The 15500-nt window shown below is 40.8% G+C and overlaps 1 long non-coding RNA gene across 1 annotated transcript; it reads left to right on the top strand.

Moving 5' to 3' along the window:
• Positions 1-10677: 10677 nt before the first annotated feature.
• Positions 10678-11623, top strand: LOC118638380. The gene is made up of 3 exons (XR_004961088.1): positions 10678-10756; positions 10889-11006; positions 11563-11623. It is a non-coding gene; the product is annotated as an uncharacterized LOC118638380 (long non-coding RNA).
• The last annotated feature ends 3877 nt before the right edge of the window (positions 11624-15500 follow it).

Raw genomic sequence — 15500 nt, 5'->3', positions numbered from 1 at the left:
TGTCCATCAGATAATTCCTTTATCAGTACTGAGAACTTACTGAGCATCACAGAATTCATACTGGCAAGAAGAGTTATGAATGTGAATAATGTGGAAAAGCCATTCACATCTTACTGTATATAAGAGAGTTCATATTGAAGGGAGAACTTACAAATGTAGAGAATGTGGTAGAACCTTTATTCACTACTTAAAACCTAGTCAACATAAGCGAATTCATAATGGAGGAAAGCCTTACAAATGTAGAAACATGTGAGAAAGCAATATCCAGTGTATAAACCTTAATGTACGTTAGAGCATTCATACTGCAGAGTAACCATACAAATGTAAGGAGTATGAAAAATTCTTTCCTTGGCAGTGGGATATTATTTAACATCAGATAATTTTTTTCAACAAAAGCCTTTCAAATGTAAATAATGAGGTAAACCTTTAATTATCAACACAAGATAATTCATACTGGAAAGAAACCTTACCAAAGTAGAGAATGTGGCAAAGCCTTTCACCTGTGCTCAAACTTACTCAACATTGGAGAAATCATTCTAAAGAAAAACAGTAAAAATATAAAGAATTTGGCCAAGGATTTAACTAATGTTTAAACTTCCTTGAGCTTGATAAAATTAAGCCTTTAATTTGTAACACACAGCCCAAAATGTATATCCTCATATCTTAAACTCTGATCATTATTACTGGATAGAGGTCCAAGAAATATAAAGAATGTGGCAAAGTTTGATTCAGTAAACCTTACTCGACAATAGAATTCAATACTGGAGAGAAACAATAAAAATGTAAACAGTGTTTAAAAGTCTTTATTCAGCATTCATAACTTACCCCTTACTAGAGGAAAACCTTAAAATTGAAGAATGTAGGAAATCATAAGGCTGGACCTGTAATATCAGAGATTACAACTATGGAGGAATTCTAAATTCATGAAATAGAAGGAAAGACTTTTGTTCAAAATACACATTTCACAAAAACCCAACGAGTGTATGCCTTAAAGTGAAAAATTTACCAATGTATGTAATTGACTATGAATATCAAAATGTCACTAAGTTCACACTAGATATTTAGAAATACTTTTCAGGTATTACGCTAAATCAGAATACTTATACACAATAACCCAAAATTTAAATTAAGTAATTTTTAGTATTCTTGTATATATCAAAGAATGGATGTTTCCATATGTATAATTACTGTTATTTATTTTATATTGACATTATTGGTGATATTTTGAAAAGGAAATATTACTGTGATTTTACTTTCATGCCACTTTATGCTACTATGTTTATTCCTGGTATATGTATGAAATCATGCGGTTGATTGTTACTACCTTAAAGATCTGTCAGTGCTTGTATATTACATGGGTTTGCCATCTATATACCTTTCACAGAATATTGTGTACATTGTAAGGCACAGTGTATGAAGATAATGTATATGGAGATTCTATTTGTGGTTGACTTAAAATGTTTTTGTACGTCACCATGAAGAGCATTATAAATTTTAAGTACACTTACCAATTATTATTTAATGAAAATATGGTCTTCTCAGTTTATTAAAATGTTTATGTGTCTTTATAGTAGCCATAGCTAGAAGTGATGAATATTAATTGATGTGGTTGAAGTAAAAAAGTAATGAGGGCCCTGGTCGGTTTGGCTCAGCAGTTAGAGCGTCGACCTGCGGTCCAGAGGGACCTGGGTTTGGTTCCCGATAAGGGGACGGACCTAGGTTGCAATTTGTCCCCAGTCCCGGTTGGGGTTGTGCAGGAGACAGCCACTCGATGTGTCCCTTTCACGCCGATGTTTCTCTCTCTCTCTTTCTCCCTCACTCTCCCTCCCACTCTATCTGAACAAAAATGAAAAAATGTCCTCAAGTGAGGATAAAAAAAAAATGTGATGAGGAATATCTGGGTAAGTGCACACAAATCATCTTCAAGTGCATACAATTATTGTACATCCATGTTTTCTAAATTATTAGTCTCCATTCCATTCTGAACCCCAAAGGAAGCACAAGGATCACATTGTATCAGAAAAAGAGTAAAGCTTCCTAAATGTTTGTATTGTGCATTTTGACAAATGGTTACACTGTTGGTTTTCATAGTTTATTTAGAGTATGTGTGAACTTAATATTTTCATCAGTAAAGCTGAATGAGGCTTTCTATGGTCATGTATCCAAGCTTACTTTGGTTTTAGGTAACAATATTCTGTTTGTTAATGCACTGGGGTTATGTCTTTAGCAAACCCTTTTCCCAGTGGCCTTGAAGTTTCAATAATGTGAAAAGAGTTCTCCATTATTGATGTATTTTTTATTTTATTGTGCCTATGGGACAGTATGATAGTTATAGTAAGTGTGACACAAGTATTTTTGAGAGTTCAGTTAAACTACATCATGATATTGCTGCCATGGCATTTCTTTTCTGTAGCCAGGAGCTTTGTTATTGATTTTTTTTTTTTTTTAAATCCTCACCCGAGGATATATTTCCATTTTTTGTACAGATAGAGTGGGAGGGAGAGAGAGGAAGGGAGAGAGAGAGAAACATCGACGTGAAGGGACACATCGAGTGGCTGCCACCCGCACGACCAACCAGGGCCGGGGACAAACTGCAACCGAAGTACGTGCCCTTAGCGGGAACCGAACCCGGGTCTCTCCGGACCGCAGGCCGACGCTCTAACCGCTGAGCCAAACTGGCCAGGGCTGTAGCCAGGAGCTTTGAACTGACACTGTTCTCTCCCTCAACTGCATGCGCTAGGCGACAGCTCACAGAGTCAGAAGTAAATGTAAGTTCCTGATGTGTCTTTTGGCAGCTGCTTTAAGCAACAGTCTCTGGCAATTCAGGGTGTTCATCATGTATGGCCCTTAGATAAGATCTTTGCATACCTTACAAAAACCTTGTTCTTTTTGGTTAAATTTGAATAATCTAAGTTGATCTCCAGAATTCCCAAGCACTTTGCTCATGTAACCTAATAACAGCATGTTTCCTGGGTCCTGCCGCTCTCTGATCCACCATGCTTTCATCTCCACATGCAGCCCCTTCGCTGTCCTGTGTACTTTCTTCCTAGCTTGTCAGTTATAAATGTTTCTGATGCAGTATCCCTTGTGCTTCCCATCCAATCCCAGGTGCTCTGCTAAACACATACTGATTTAACAAAGTCCAAACAAGTATACTTAGGAAGTTCTTTTTAACTTTTGAGACTATGTATATTTTTTGGCAGATATTTTATATCTGAACCCACATAAACAGATTTACATGATGTGAAACAAAAGTGCAGTATGTACACATAATAACCTAAAGGTGTAATGGAGGAATAGTAGGATATAGGAAAAAATGTCCGTGTATTTGTGCGCTTATTTTTGAAGGATAGGGAAATAATGGGCTAAAATAGGTAATTTAAATGTATTTGATGATTTGTCACGAGCAGTGTGGCTCATTTGGTTGAACTGTCTTCCTGTACAGCGAAAGGTTTCAGGTTCAAATCTCCATCTGGGCACAACTAAGGTTGGTGGTTCGATCTCTGGTCGGGGCAGGTATGGCAGGCAACCATTTGATGTTTCTTACATCGATGTTTCTCTCTCTTTACCCCTTCCTCTATAAAATATATAAACATATCCTTGGGTGAGGATTTTAAAAAATTGATGATTTAAGCCCTGGCTGGTTTGGCTCAGAAGTTATAGTGTCGCCAGTGGACCAATGCGTCTTGGGTTTGATTCCAGTCAAAGGCACATGCCTCGGTTGCGGTTTGTCCCTGGCCCTGGTCGGATCGTGTGGGAAGTGACCAGTCAATGTGACTCTATCAGAGCCATGTTTCTCTGTCTCTCTCTCTCTCTCTCCTACTCCCAATCTATCGAATGATAAATGGAAAAATATGTTCGGGTGAGGAATAAAAAAAAAATTAATGATTTAATACCCACCTAGAAATCTCACTGATTTGTAATATGCAAGATTTTTTGTATATTGCAATCCTGTACATTTATTTATTTATTTTTTTGGTGCATGCCCCTAGCGGGAACTGAACCCAGGTCTCTGTGGTCCGCAGGCCGATGCTCCAACCACTGCGCCAAACCGGCCAGGGCCTGTACATTTATTTTATCCAAAACTCATAACTCTTGGTTTCAGAATCTTACATTACAGTTGTCTTCTTTAATTTCCTGTGTTTTGCCCAGCAGGTGTGGCTCAGTGGGTGGAGCGTTGTCTCAAGGACTGAGAGGCTCTGGTGTATTTCCTGGTCAGGGCACAGGTCTGGCATGTGGGATGGATCCCCAGTGGGGGCATGCAGGAGGCAGTCGATGGATGTTTCTCACATCAATGTTTCTATCTCTCCCTATCTAAAATAAATAAATAAATAAATAAATAAATAAATTGCCTGTTTCACACAAAACCAACTATAGTTTTCTCTTGTTCCATAGGTAATGAAATATATTGCTTATATATGACTCACTAAGGACATTTAAGAATGGTGTTTATAGTTTTTTTTAATATTTTTTATTGGTTTTTTTTTTTTGATAGAGGAAGGGAGAGAGAGAAAAATATCTATGTGAGAGAGAGACATCCATTGGCTACCTTCCACACCCCCTACTGGGGATCGAGCTTGTAACCTGGGTATGTGCCTGACCAGGAATTAAATGGGACCTCTCAGTCCATGGGATGACAGTCCACAGAGCCACACCAGCCAGGTGGTTTTTGTAGAATTTAATGATAAACAGACATCAACTGGAAAATGTTGGTAATTTCACAGAGAACACACATGAAGTTTCATTTTGTTTACTTAACTGTATTTTCCCTCTGTTAGAGCATAACACTATTTTTGTTAATACTCTCCCTAGGTTATTTTTCCATTGATTTTTTACATAGATATAGAGTGTAACAGAGAGAAAGAGAGAGGGAGGGAGGGAGAAAAAAACACTGATGTCAGAGAGAGACACAGTGATTGATTGTCTTCCGCACAACCCCAGCCGGGGGTGGAAATTGAACTCTCGACCCCTTGGTCCACTGGCTGATAATCTAAACACTGAGCCAAACTGACAAGGGCTACAGAGTGCCACTATTTAATGAAACTTTTAAAATAGTTGTCATTTGTAAGTGTTGTCGTCAAAGTTTTTTTTCTTCTGTGCCAACATGTTCGGCTGAAAATGGCGACATCATGTCAGGGTTGTTTTTTTTTTTTTTTGGTATATACCCCTTGCGGGAACCGAACCTGGGACAATCTGGTCCGCAGGCCAATGCTCCAGCTGCTGAGCCAAACCGGCCAGGGCCATGTCAGTTTGTTTTGACATTTATGTGAAGGGAACAAAAACAGTACAGTGTTGTCTGTGTAATAGATTTTCCATAATTAAGAAGAATATTCCAATAGTAATGTTGTAGTACCAGGTAGGAGACCATTAACACCCAGGATGCAGAATTGGCATGAACTCTGCGTGTGGAGAGAGAACACCTGTTCCCAGGGTGCACGGCTGGCTGAACTCAGAAAGTCATTTCTGTTTTATTTCCCATTTCATGTTCCTCTCTGTTTTTTTATTTGTTTTCTCAGCTACCATTCTGTTGTGCAGTGTTATGTCCATGGCATCTAAAGCTCTTCCATTTCCATAGCAGGCATGCAAGCCCATGTAGCTTTTGCTCAGTAGTTTGGAATTTTCCTTGTGCAGTGAATCTCATCAGAATGTGTCAAATACTCTGCTTTATATTTTGCACCTTGTGGGTAGGCCACCACTCATGTTTTTTGCTGAACCCTCTGGTTTTGAATGTGAACACTAATTTTTGGAATATAACCGCTTTGCATTTGTGTACTTGATAATTGGAATGATCATTCTCATCCCAATTTTCATTGGAATCCTGAAGAAGTTTTTCAGTGTTACCTCATTAACTTCCTGGCTGGAGTAGAATCAGGCCATATTAAACAAGTTTTGTTCTCAGTTAATGGAATGTAGCCAACTGTTAGTCATTCTTTCTAGAGGAATCCCAGGGACCATGGCAGCTGTTGGGTTGAAACATTTTATTGTGGATGCAAACTTATTTTCCATGTTCACAGCATGACCAGAGGTGAGTCCATTCATATCACTTGTCCCTGGATTGTTCTCCAAGCCATCACCGTAAGAACCAGGGCCTCCGTTGAAGCAGAGAGTAAAATGAAACTCCACAGCTTATGACTTCTTTACTGTTCTGTGCTGGATTTGTACAAGCTGGTAAATACCAGTTTCTGTGCATGTGCCCATCCAAAGGACCGCATTTATTACAGAAACTAGATATTGGAAAATTATCTATTTTCTCCCATAGCTATGAACTGACTATATGCAGCATTCATATGTATATACATTTGCTGATATTTTGTGACTAGAACCCATTACCTGGACCATTGTCTGTACCGCAGGCCGACGCTCCAACCGCTGCGCCAAACCGGCCAGGGCTGGACCATTGTCTTTATGGTTTTGTTCTGTTACAAGACTAAGTATTGGCTCCAGATCATTCATAGGAATTCAATCTCAGCTAGTCGGTAGTTCCATTTTCTGGTCCTGTAGTGAATGTTGAGGGGGTGTATTGATGCTAAATATACATAAGATAATTTCTGTGTTTCATGTGGTTATTAGGAAAATAGATGAAGCAGACATTGTCCCTCAGTTTAGAGGCCATTCTGTGTTCATTTTGTCTAGAATGCATATTCTTCTGATTAGTGGTGTAAAGCTCTAAATCAGTGATTTTCAACTTTTTTGATCTCATGGCACACATAAAGTACTGAAATTCAAATTATATATATATATATATATATACACACACATACATATATACATATATATAAAAATAATCAGTCTGCCAAAAAATAGATATAATTTTATTTTTTTAATCCTCATCAGCGAATATATTTCTTCTCTTTAAAGAAAATTTTTTTAATTGATTTTAGAGAGGGAGGAAGGGAGAGGGGGAGAGAGTCAGAAACATCCATGAGAGAGAACATCGACTGGCCACCTCCACATGTCCCCCACGGGGTCCCGGCCCACAACATGGGCATGTGCCCTGACCAAGAATTGAACTGGCAACCTCTTGGTGCAGGGGTCGATGCTCAACCACAGAATCACACCAGCCAGGCAGAGGATATTTTTCTATTTTCAGATAGAGTGGAAGGTAGAGAGAGGGAGAGAAGGGGAGAGAGAGAAACATCGATGGGAAAGGGACACAGCAACTGGTTACCTCCCACACAACCCGACCAGGGCAGGGGATGGACCCCAACTGAGGTACATGCCCTTGACTGGAATCAAACCCGTGACTCATTGGTCTGTGGGCCGATGCTCTACCGCTGAGCTAAACTGGTTACCTCCCACACAACCCGACCAGGGCAGGGGATGGACCCCAACTGAGGTACATGCCCTTGACTGGAATCAAACCCGTGACTCATTGGTCTGTGGGCCGATGCTCTACCGCTGAGCTAAACCAGCCAGGGTTATCATTTTAATTCATTCACACCACACAGTTATTGAGTTGACTGTTGTCATTTTTTAAATTTGACAACCTATTGGAAAAGTGTTCTGTGCTCCTGAATAAATAGGTCTTGCCTTGTTTAAAAATTCTTGTGATAGGACAAATGAGTGAAAGTAATGTTTTTAAATTTTTTAAATTCTTGTGGTATATCTTATGGATGTGCAGTGAATAACAAATGATTACTGTTAAAAATCACTTTCGGCCCTGACCTGTGTGGCTCAGTTTGTTGAGTGCCATTCCATGCACCAAAATATTGGTTCAGTTCCCAGTTAGGGCACATACTCAGGTTGCGGGTTTGATCCCAAGTCAGGACATATGGGGGAGACAACTGATGTTTCTCTCTCCCTGTCATTCTCTCTCTCTCTCTCCAAATAGAAATGAAAACATCGTTTTGAAAATCAAACATTCAGTATGGCCAGTGTGGCTCAGTGGTTGAGCATCGCCCCATGCATCAAGAGGTTGCTGGTTTGATTCCCGGTCAGGACACATGCCCAGGTTGTGGGCCTGATCCCCAGTGGGAGGCATGCAGGAGGCAGCTGGTCCATGTTCTCTCTCATCAATGTTTCTATCTCTCCCTCTCACTTCCTCTTTCTTTGAAGATCAATAAAGGAAAAAAAAATCTAAAAATTCTAAATTTTTTTTTTTAAATCACATTTATGCCCTGGCCGGTTTAGCTCAGCAGTTAGAGCGTTGGTCCATGAACCAGAGTCCAGGCTTCGGTTCCCGCTGAGGGCACGTACCTTGGTTGCAGTTCGTCCCTGGCCCTGGTTCGAGTCGTGTGGGTGTCTCTCTCACAATGATGTTTCGCTCTCTCTCTTCCTACCTCTCTCCCTCCTACTCTATCTGAAGATAAATGCAAAAATGTCCTCAGGTGAGGAAGAAAAAAATCACATTAATTATACATTTTTAAATGAATTATGTTATCTATCAACCCTCTTTTACCTTTAGTTCTATGAACTTTTTTTTGTTTAAATTTTTTGAGGTTTTTTTTTTTTTATCCTCTCCCGAGGACATTTTTGCTTTTATCTTCAGATAGGGAGGGAGGGAGAGAGAGAGAAACACTGAGGTGAGAGAGACACTGGTCGCCACCCACATGACCCCAACCCGGGCCAGGGACAAACTGCAGACTCTGGTCCGCGGGCTGAGACTCTGGTCCGCAGGCCAAGCCAAACCAGCCAGGGCAACATTTTTTTTTCTTCATCCTCACCAGAGGATATTTTTCTGTTTATCTTCAGACAGGGTGGGAGAGAGGGAGGGAGAAAGGGAGAGAGATATATCGCATGAGAGGGACACATCAATGTTTCTCTCCCTCCCATTCTATCTGAAGATAAATGGAAAAACATCCTCAGGTGAGGATTTTTAAAAAAGCAAAGAGATATTGGAGATGAGGCAGGCAGTCTCTGCCCTTTGTTTTTGTTTTTAGCTACCTCTCTCAGCAGTTCCATGACTTCATTTTGAGATATTTCTGGGGCTGGCTTGGGTAGGGGGCGGACAGGCTCAGGCCCCTCCAGAGTCTGGTTCTCAGGCAGGTGGTTTTGGGTTTTTGCCTTCAGGGCTCCTGCCTAGCCTCTCACTAGGCACCCCCACCCCTTCCGAAAGCTCTGCTCAGGCCACGCCCCTATCCCTCAGGATTTTTCTTTTGCTTCCTGCAAACCAGTCAGAAGCCTGAGTAATCACTTTGTCCCACCCCTGCAGGGTTTCCCACAGGTTTCTCCGGGTCCCTGCGCTGGCCTGTCTTCTCGCAAACTGCTCTTTCTCTTTCGGCTGAGCTACAGACAGGCTCCTTCACGAATTTTTTTCTTTTTTTTTTAATACAATTATTTTTATTTATTTATTTACTTTTTTAACCCTCGCCTGAGTATATTTTTCCGTAGAGTTTAAAAGAAAAAAATTTTTAATCCTCATTCTAGGATATTGTTCCATTTATTTTCAGTTAGAGTGGAAGGGAGAAAGAGAGAGAAACATCCCTGTGAGAAAGCTACCGGGCCGGGATCCAACAGCCACTGAGGTCGCGTGCCCTTGGCAGAAATTGAACCCACGACTCTCGGTGGCATCAAACCCACAACCCCTGAATCCTCCGAGGCTTTAACTGCTGAGCTAAACTGGCCAGGGCTCTTGCAGAATTTTTTTTTTTTTTTTTATCCTCACCCGAGGACATTTTTCCATTTTTTTTACAGATAGAGTGGGAGGGAGAGAGAGGAAGAGAGAGAGAGAGAGAGAAACATCGATGTGAAAGGGACACATCGAGTGGCTGCCACCCGCACTACCAACCAGGGCCGGGGACAAACTGCAACCGAAGTATGCGCCCTTAGCGGGAACCGAACCCGGGTCTCTCCGGACTGCAGGCCAACGCTCTAACTGCTGAGCCAAACCGGCCAGGGCCTCTTTCAGAATTTTTATTTGACTCTCAGGATTGCAGTGTGGGCAGGACCCCTCCCTGGCACTCCAGCATGGCTAGGCTCTGCCCAGACCCAGCCTGGGAAGCCTCTTCCCGGCCCCCTCTCTCTTGCGGGAACTAGGAAGGGGAGAGTTGGAGCCAAGGTCGTGCTGTGGAGCTGAGTTCCTCCTTCTGGTTTACACTCAGGTTTCACAGTCGGTCCTTCTGTCAGGGTCTGGGGTATCACCCTGCACCTTTATGTCGCCGAAGCCGCCCTGCCTTCCCTGTGCCTCGCTGCTCCCTGTAGGGTTCCAGTGGTGGCCCCGCTGATCCCCACCCTGGGCTTTCTGCCTTCCTTCCACGTGGACCTGCCTGTCCATGCGGACCTGCCTGTCGCATTGTTTTCCGTCTTCCCCTTTACTGACCCATCAGCTGTCAGGCGTTGTCTAGTTTTCTTGTAGGGGGCCTTCACACCCCTACCCTCACTCTCCAAGTCGCCCCCTCCCAGGCAGCGGTCTTCACACTGTACCAGGGGAGCCCGGGTCCTCCCCTCTCCTCCATTCTGGAATCCTTAGCCCTGTCCCGTGACACCCTTCCCATCCCTAGACCTCACGTCCTTCTCTATCCCAGTGTTTTGGCTTCTCAGGTTTGCCCCTGGTGGACACTGCTCTGCCTAGGGTTTAGTCAGGGCCAACTATGGGACCTGGAGGGGGTGTCAGGTCTGCAGAGGTTGCTGCTGCTGCTGCTGCTGCTGTGTGTGTGTGTGTGTGTGTGTGTGTGTGTGGCACAAGAAGGGAAGGAGGGGAGTATGTTGATATTTTCACTTATCCATGTTGACTTCTAAAGGTTCCGGTTACCTGAAGAGGCAGCCCAGAAGAAGAGGAAGAGGAAAGAAAGAGGGTTCAGCAATGGCTCTTTCTGAGGTGAAGTCATGGTCTCATTTGATTGTTGTGTTTCTCTTTCCTGAAATGCCCTTTGACTTGCTGACCTTCTCTGACTCTGAATTGTCCTGCCTGACATTTGTTTGTTCACACTCAACCTGGGCCTTCCCTCAGTCCCTCTCATCTCTAGTTATGTTCCATCTCACCATGCACCAGTGAAGTGGATACTTTTATCAACCAGGATAAAAGAACACGCACACAGAAGTCTCGTAATAACATGCACAAATACTTGGTAAGTTCTAGAAAAGGAACCAATTGACAGAAATCTTTCTGACTGCTTTTATATTACATTTGAAGTTGACCCGTCCCGCAGGTCGAGCAACGAGGACTCTAGAGGGGGAGTGAGGATGAGGAGGGACAAGAGACAAGAGAAATGGAGACAAGACAGGGTTCTGATCAAGTCTTGTTTATTCAAGGGAAATTCATAGAATATATAGGGCAAGAAAAACAGGAAGCACCTGTTGCAATTCCAGGCAATACCACAAAAGGAACAAAAGGTCAGCAAAGACTGGCTTGTTGAGTAAATGGTTACTTAAAGAAATGAAGAATGCAGAGATAAAGAAATGCAGAATGCAGAGATATCCTGCCTTGGGGCAGGAGATGCTTAGCTCAGTTTTAACAAAACCACCCAGATTTTAACAAAATGGATGCCTTGCAAAAAGTCTCCCAGGTGAAGTTAAATGAGTGAGTCCCTGACTTCAAAACCTTCCTGATTGGGAATGAAGAGGAAAGTTGACAAACAGACTTTAGTGACGTGGTGTTTCATTCCCTCATCAATTTTAAAATAGGAAATCAACAGAAATGTCTGAAAGTTGAGATGGTTTTTATCATCCATTTCTTGGAGGTGGCATTTTCCCCCTGTGGATTGTATCCTCTAACACAGAGAAGACTTTGTGTGATGCAGGTAAGGATTCATCCGTGGTTTATTTCAGGGCATTCTCTCTGTTCCATTGGTTTATGTATACATGTTATTTCGGTATCATATCGAGTTGATTACTTTTGCTTTGTGAAATGTTTTTCAATCTAAATAAGTGAATCTTCCAACTTTCTTCTATTTTAAGAGTGTTTTGGTTCTCCTGGATCTCTTTTGCTTGATTCCATATGAATTCTAGTGTTTTGTTTTTTGCCAAAATTGCCTTTGACAGTTTGGTAGGGCATCTGTTTATTCTGTAGGACACTTGGGTAGCTTGGACTTATTAAGGAATGTCTTTTATTTGTATCTGCTTTCTTTAGCATTGTTTGTCATTTTCAGTGTATAACTCTTTCACTGTCTTGGTAAAATGGGTTGGTCTTTAATGTTTGTCTGTGTATTATATGTGGAATGTTTTCTGCCTCCGCATGGCATTACTAAGGGGTGATTTTTTATTGGCATAAAGATATTAAATGCTTATATAGGTTGAACAAAATCCTGTGGTCTAAACAAAGTATTTAATACTAAAACTGGCTTAAGTTTGATTATGTCTTTTAGAGTTATTATGATAAAATATATGTTTATTTTACCGAGATTTACAAAAGGTGTGTAATATAATCTTCTGGTTAAGTACATTTGATAGTTTTCCCAAAGTTTAAGTTTTAAAAGATTTTTAACCAACACATGACTTTGATTTATTCAAATAAATCCTGGAATACTTCAAGGATTTATTCTCTCTCCTTATCAAAGAAATATTTTAAAACTAATTAGACCTATTGATTGATTTTTATCCTCACCCAAGGACATTTTTTCATTTTTTGTTCAGATAGAGTGGGAGGGAGAGAGAGAGAGAGAAACATCTACGTGAAAGAGCCACATCGGGTGGCTGCCGCATGCACGACCTACCAGGCCCGGGGACAAGCTGCAACTGGTTCCCTTAGCGGGAACCGAACCAGGGTCTCTCTGGACTGCAGGCTGACGCTCTAACCGCTGAGCCAAACCAGCCAGGTCCTAATTAAACCTATTTAATATGCTTAAAATTACATGGGAAGCTTTGCCAAATAAAAAATGATAACTATTCTATTTGTATACATATATTTTTATTAAAATGTTTTAAAAACTTCAGTCTGCCCTAGGGAGGAACTTGCAAAGATTCAAAGCCAAGTTCAAACAGGGAGTTCCCAGGGGTAGCAGGTGTCCTGTCAGTGACACGGAGCAAACCACAAGTGATGATTTGCGGGGGGGACATCTGGCAGTGGCACTCCAGTGCTTGTGATCCACACTTTGGAAGTTTATGAAATATTTTCAGTGCTAAATGCACACTTTTGATAAGCCATGGGCAATGTTTTAAAATTTTGCATATTATTTGTTCTTTATATATTGATATTGTGTTTTGAATCTAAATCTATTTATCTGTCTGGACTTTATATTATTCTCTATGTGATTTTACAGTAATTATTCACCAAGAAATTATTGTCTTGAAATATATATTACCAAAAAAAGGTTTTTTAATCAATTACATTATATTCAAATCTATAACCATTTCACTTTAACATCTACCATTTATAGACAGTCTTTGTTTTACTCTGATACATTTGAGTAAATGTGTGTTATATCATTAGAAAAATCCAAAAAAAGGACTCTGACTTGCTCTAATTATAGGTCTCTAAACAGGTCCTATCTTTAAACTATATAAAGATTTATAAATCTCTAAGAATAACTGTATTCATGAAAATACTGGCAAATAATAAAAATAAACAAAAAATGTGGTTATGGGACTAAATAAACTGAAAATAATTACTATTCTTATAACTCTGTTTTAAATATTGCTGATTTTTAAATCTTTTTATTTTTCAAATATAAGGAAAACTAAAAGGAAACATTCTACATTATTATCAATGACTCATTAACCAGGTTATAGGGACTGCTAAAGTAATAACATTCATTTCACATTGTACTCCCAGAAGACAAAGACTTCAAAGACCACAACTTACAACCAGAAACATTTTCTCCATCGAAAAAGAAGTGAATTTAAAACTCTCTCCAACAGTGTTGGAAGGGACCTTATGTTATCAGGTGCCTCACCAGGAATGGACATCTTCCCCCTCTCTGACACTTGCCTCTATCTACAAGAGAAATCAAAGACTTTTCAAAAATGAAAAGCCTGAACATAAAAATAGCCAGCCATCATAACAAGGCCTGTATATCACAAATTGACGTTACTGCTAATATCACTGCTAATAATTATGTTTGTTCTTTATGCTTTTCTTGAGATATATATATATATATTCATTCCAACAATTAATAATTACTGAAGGTGTATATTATGCTCTCAAACTATAAATAAATATTATACTAGATACAAAATATATTAAAAAACCTTAATCATAATAGCTTATAGATTAAAAACATTCCAGAGTTAATAGAAGTCCATAAGACCTGACTGCCTCCCATTTACCTGCCTTTCACTTTAGGAAAAAAAAATTTTTTTGGCTTTGACTTTCATCCAAGGTTACAGTCTTGTCCCATCCCCAACAGTCTATTATTCAGCAAGACAAACACTAATACTGAGACTTCCTCGAAATGAGCCTTCCCAGCACTTTGAGACCTCTTATGAAACCAAAAGTTTGGTCATCAATGCATCCCTTGGATTGATTTGTGACCAAAAAGGGGATGTGTGGATGAAAAGGGGCCACATGCTAACTTAAAAAGCTCAGGGCAGGCCTGTGTGATGGCCTGGCAAACTCAGAGACTTGAAGTAACCACAAAGGATGTTCTGAAATTAAAAACTTTCTAACTAAAAGAAGTTTATGGCAGCTAGTCATGTCCGAGGCTAGAATCTTCCCTGACAAAAGTCAGTCTTTACCTTAACTAAGCCTGTGTATTGTCTTTTGCATCTAAGAGAACATCCTTTGGAATGTCAGGGTAACTCCCCTTTTTCCAGACCCCTCAGGGCACAGTCAATGCACTAGGGCACAACCAATACATCAGGGCAAAGACAAACAATCTTCTGATTGATATTGTGGTAACTGTTGACTGTTAACTGTCCTGTGCCCACCTACATAAAAGATGTATGTGTCTGTGATTTTACTTTCGCTCCAACCCCAAAGGTTTCCCTGCTTTGATTTCTGTCTATTCCCTAATCTATAACCAGTGTATTTCATATAACCCACTTCGGTCTTCATTTTTAATGATAATGTATAAAATAAGGTGCAGTATCGCCATTTTGTAGAACATTGTCAATTTGTTAAAATGTTGTTTCTTGACAGTTGACAGTTTGGCTCAAATTTACAGAAATTCACTATGGGTTTGAATGTGTCGTAAGTTCAGAGGAAGATGTTAAAATATAATGCATTGAGCAAGGTATTTAACCAAGAGTTAAATATTACTAGTCAGTATATACATCTAAGAGAAATCTGAAAGCTGTATGTGTGGCAAAGATCTTATCTAAACTTGATTCCTTGGAGGGTCCCCATAATATTAATGTTGGAAAGCAATGTAACAAATGTAGGAGTGATGACGTGGGTAACTCAAACGCAGTGAACAGGGAAAGACCATCACCCTTGAGAGTGAAGTGTAGGGAGCCGGGACCTCCCACAGGCGTCAGCCCCTTCCCTCCAGTCCCTGACTGCACAGCCCTGGCCACGTTCCCGGCCCCTCCCCCATCCCCGGGTCCGGAGCTCAGGCTCTGACCCCGCCCATTTATTGCCGGGAGGAGCATGCGCAGTAACTCGCAGTCGCGGAAGCGGCGGTGGAGCCGCGCAGGTCACGCGTCGTTTCTGCCGAGGGTCTTTCTGAGGTGAGGCCGCTTCCTCC

The sequence above is a fragment of the Molossus molossus genome, unplaced genomic scaffold (assembly GCF_014108415.1).
Source record: "Molossus molossus isolate mMolMol1 unplaced genomic scaffold, mMolMol1.p scaffold_m16_p_21, whole genome shotgun sequence".
Lineage (NCBI taxonomy): Eukaryota > Metazoa > Chordata > Mammalia > Chiroptera > Molossidae > Molossus > Molossus molossus.
Note: the sequence above shows the minus strand (reverse complement) of the source record. Positions and strands in the feature narration are given on the sequence as shown.